Genomic DNA, 5,372 nt, shown 5'->3' with positions numbered 1-5,372 from the left:
GTGTATGTGTGTGTGTGTGTGTGTGTGTGTGTGCTTGTGTGTGTGTGCATGTGTGTGTATGTGTGTGCATGTGCATGTGTGTGTAGCTCAGCGAGCCAGTATTTCGCTACAGATGCTCTGATTCCGAGTCTACACTCCCTCTTGGTAACTTTAAATTTACCAGAGACAATACCCACTTACCAGATTTGTAATTAGTGTAACCTGTGACATTAACTCTACAAACAGTTTAATGCAGGTTGGAGAAATTCCCGATGAAGGGCTTTTTGCCCAAAACGTCGAATCTCCTGCTTCTCAGATGCTGTCTGACCAGCTCCAGCTTTTCCAGCAAAATGCTGTCTGTCTGGAAATGGGAATAAAAACAGAAGTTGCTGGAAAAACCCAGCAGCACCTGCAACATCCATGGAGAAACAGAATGAATATTTCAGCAACCAGGCAACATCCTAGTAAATCTCTTCTGAACCCTCGCCAGCTTAATAACATCCTTCCGATAACTGGGTGATCAGAACTGGTCACAGTATTCCAGAATAGGCCTCACCAATGTCCTGTACAACCTCAACATGACTTCCCAACTCCTATACTCAAAGGACTGAGCAAAGAAGGCAAGCAGGCCAAAGGCCTTTTTAACCACCTTGTTTATATGTGACGCAAACTGCCTGAAACCCTAGGTCCCTCTGTTCTACAACACTACCCACAGCCGTACCATTACCTGTATAAGCCTTACCCTTGTTTGCTGTACTAAAAGGCAATACCGCGCATTTATCCATCTGCCATTTTTCAGCGTCAACACTGTTTTGTCTCTCTTCAGGGTCACTCCAGCATCATGTGATAATGATAATTTCCTGTTTACATATTCAAGTGGTCAGATGAGACTACACCTGGAAAGATATCACTTCATTGGAGGCAGTTCAGAGAAGGTTCACGAGGATGATCCCCTGATTGGAAGGATTGTCTTATGACTAAAGGCTGAACACCTTGGGATTGTACTCATTTGAATATGGAGAAATGAGAAGTGATCTCGTTGAAACATATAGACTCTTAAGGGTCTTGTTCTTGTATCAAAGGGTCTGAGAAGAGAAGGTGCTAAGACTGAAATGAGGAAGAATTTCTTCTTGCTGTGAGTCTTTGGAATTCCTTTGCCACAGAGAGCTGTGGGGCCAGAATCCCTCTGTACATTTAAGGCTGAGATAAACAGATTCTTGATGAGTCAAGGGTTACAGGAAAGGGCAGGAATAGTGCCGGATCGGCTATGATCCTATTGAACAGTCGCACGGCCAACTGCTGTTTAGATTAGATTACTTAGTGTGGAAACAGGCCCTTCGGCCCAACAAGTCCACACCGACCCTCCGAAGAGCGACCCACCCAGACCCACTCCCCGACATTCACCCAACACTATGGGCAATTCACCCTGGCCAATTCACCTGACCTGCACATCTTTAGACTGTGGGAGGAAACTGGAGCACCCAGAGGAAACCCACACAGACACAGGGAGAATGTGCAAACTCCACATAGACAGTTGCCTGAGGCGGGAATTGAATCCGGGTCTCTGGCGCTGTGAAACAGCAGTGCTAACCGCTGTGCCACCGTGCCACCCACTTTTTAAGAAAAATACCCTGACAGAACAGCCTTCACACAATGTTCTTTTTTCTTAAGGCCCTGTGGGCTAACTGATCACCTTTTATATTTCACAATTAGCAACTTCTGATGTAGGGTCTCCATGCTACTGAGGATAGATCACATCAATATTTATTGAGGGATGCCTCTTTCAAATCAAGCTCTCCCCCTCCTTATTCTCCATATGGCATTAAGATAGTAGACAATTAAGATTGTGATTTCACATGTGCTAACAAGCAAACACACTAAGTGGCAATTGACCTAATTTAGTTTTAGGAGGTAAGAGAGTTGGCTGGCTCAGGGGAATTGGTTGTATATGGGTTGGCAAGTTGTGGGAAGTGAGGTATCAAAGGGATTGACATTGAGGCCTCAGCTATTCACAATTTTCATCAACAAGTTGGGTGAAAGGACCACACGTATTGTTGCTAAATGTACCGATGACACAACGGTAGGTGAAAAGGTGAAGAGGGCTGAAGGGGTCTGAAGATTGATAGAGAGACATTACATGAATGGGGCAAAACAATGGCCGATGGAATATCATAGGGGAATCTGTGATTTTGGCAGAAAGAATAACAAGCAGCATTTCTTATGTAAATGGAAAGTGATCACATAACTCGGAGGGATCTGGTGTCCCAGAAGTAAACCCTATAAAGTTAGTATGCACTCCAGCATGCCATGTCGAAGCGACATGGGATGTTCCAATTTATTACAAGGTCAGTGAAAAAGAAAAGTAAGGATACTTGGTAGCAAACGTATTAAGAATTGGTGAGGGTACATCTTAGGTATTGTGTACAGTTTTGATCTTCTTATTTAAGAAGTATAAATGCATCAGAAGCAATTCAAAACAAGTTCACTTGACCAGTGCCTGGGATGAGGGGGTGGGCATTTTTTATGAGAGAAGGTTTTAAAGGCTGGACCTGAATCCATTGGTGTTTAGAAGCACGAGAGGATATCTTATTGAAACTTATGAAGTCCTGAGGGGATTTAACAGAGTGGATACTGAGAGGGTGTATCCTCTTGTGGGACACGGTTAAAAAGAGAAAGAAAGAGAATTTTAAAAAAGAAACAATTGTATGGAGCTGAGCAGGTTTCCACTTGGGCACGCACAGGCCATTTCTTTGTGAGTCAAAATCCTCAATGTTTCAGTCAACATTCTCTCGGAGCTGTGTAGCTCCATGCATGAGCAGCCAGTCCAAGATTCCACACTTGGCAATGGACTTTGGCACACCAATTGCAACATTCACTTCCACTTCTGGAAGTTGCTGCCACACATGGGTCTACGATGTCTGTACAGGCTGAAGAACATTAGAGGGACTGCTCCTCCCAATCCAAGGTATCTCAATTCAACAAAGAGTCTCTGCGACCAACTCCAGGGTAACCATAATGAGCTAAGAGTGCAGGCCTTGTCAGTAATGCCCAAATAGGCAAAAATGACGACTGCAGATGCTGGAAATCAGAGTCGAGATTAGAGTGGTGCTGGAAAGACACAGCAGGTCAGGCAGCATCCAAGGGAGCAGGAAAATTGATGTTTCAGGCAAAAGCCCTTCATCAGTGATGCCCATATGACAATGGGTCTGGACAATATCCAGATTTGAGCTGACAAGTGGCAAGGGGGAAAGTGAACACATTCCTGATGAAGGGCTCATGCCCAAAACATCAACTCTCCTGCTCCTCAGATGCTGCCTCTACTGCTGTGCTTTTCCAGTGCCACACTTTTCAATGCTGACAAGTAGCAAGTAAAATTCGTGCCACGCAAATGCTAGGCCATGACCATCACCAATAAGAGGCAATCTAAGCACCACCCTTTTGACATTCAATGGCGTTACCATCGTTGAGTTCCCCTCTATCAACATCCTGGGAATTATCATTGATCAGAAACTCACCACATAAACGCAGTGGCTACAAAAGTAGGTCAGAGGCTAGGAATACTGCAGTCAGTAAATCACCTCCTGACTCCCCAAAGCCTGTCCACTATCTGCAAAATCCAAGTCAGGAGTGTGATGGAATACTCCCCACTTGCCTGAATGGGTGCAGCTCCAACAACACTCAAGAAGCCTGACACCATCCAGGACAAAGCAGCCCACTTGATTGGCGCTGTATCCACAAGCATCCAGTCCCTCCACCACCGATGCTCAGTAGCAGCAAGGTTTACAATGTATAAGACGCACTGCAGCAATTCACTCAAGATTCTCAGGCAGTACCTTCCAAACCCATGACCACTTCCATCTAGAAGGACAAGGGCAGCAGATATATAGGACCATCACCACCTTCAAGTTCCCATCCAAGCCATTCACTATTCTGACTTGGAAATAAATTGGCGTGCCTTCACTGGGTTAAAATGCTGGAATTTCCTCCCTAATGGATCATGAGTCAACCCAGAGAAAGTGGACTGCAGAGGTTCAAGAAGGCAGCTCACCCCCACCTTCTCAAGGGTCAACTAGGGATGGGCAATGGGCTGACACCCACATCCCACAAAATAAAAAAAACAAATAACAGAATGGTAATAATTCACACTGTCACAGAGCTCACCACGACAGGTTTGCATTAGACCTCCACGGTTGACTTACCACCGCAGGATATTTGTTTCTCTATTTGGCCAAATGCAGTGTTTGGAAACAATTGCCTGGGGGGGGGAGCAAACGATCATTGCAGCTAAACTGTGTAATCCTCAGGATTTCAGGTTGGTATGTAGGCTCAGGTGCTTGTTTAATTTAGGATTGTTGACTGTCAAGAAGTGGAAATGGTTTAAATACAAGCTGTAAATGAGGCCGAGGATTTACAGACAGAAGCGAGCAGGGGAAATTCTTCTTAGTCTGTTTACTGAGGAAAAGACAATATTAAATGAACCAAAATTGTACTTACAGGAAGAGAGACAGGGCATGCAGCCCCACACAAGCCAGCGAACTATTTGCACATTTTCTGCAAAAATGTTGAAGAGCACAGCAGGTTAGAAACAATCAGTAAGTTTCTTGCAGGGGTGTTTCATGTGAAATTGTTCTTTTTATTTCAGTTGTCTCATTCATATCTGGGGTCGGACTTCATACTTGGATCATGACCAAACATGTGCAAAATTATAATGTGCCTTTCACTCTGCTGAATGCAGTGACTAACATTTCCAATGAAAGATGCGTGAAATTAAGGATCCTTGTGGGATGTCCTCAATATCCTCACGATGTCGATTGCACATGAACAGCTCAATATCACGACAGCCATGTGTAACAATACCAGCAATACAATACTCAAACCAAAGAATTCAGGGAACATTAAGACACATCCTTTCCAATTTTTGTGGAATATTTATCCACAAAACATGAGTACAGCTAAAACCAGCGGTTTAGCCAGCTCCATTTCTGATGCAAATGCTCTTAGAGTCAGAAAGGCATTTCGGAGTTTTATTCCAAGAACAGAGCACACTTGCCAAAAAAAGCCTGCAGAAATGCGCCAACAAGAGAGGAGCCTTATGCAATTGGTCTGTCAAGAGATATTGGGCTACAAGCAGTTTTTCAAGGATCTTCCATTAACCAATCTGCACAGGGCACACTTCGGAAGGGGTGTTTTGTTACCACAGCAAGGTTCCTTCTGTGATGAACAGCTGAAGGACACGAAGATCCATGTTGCATCGTGAGATGTTGCAAAACATGCACTGCAGTGCCAAAACGTGAGCTTGAAAGCATTGCATGTGCATTCGGTCAGCACCGATGCAATCTATGAGGGCATCTGCGCAATATCTTACGTCCATCTAAACTCTGCCACTCAGCCAT

Source organism: Chiloscyllium plagiosum, chromosome 33 (assembly GCF_004010195.1).
Source record: "Chiloscyllium plagiosum isolate BGI_BamShark_2017 chromosome 33, ASM401019v2, whole genome shotgun sequence".
NCBI lineage: Eukaryota > Metazoa > Chordata > Chondrichthyes > Orectolobiformes > Hemiscylliidae > Chiloscyllium > Chiloscyllium plagiosum.
This window is presented reverse-complemented; position numbering follows the sequence as displayed.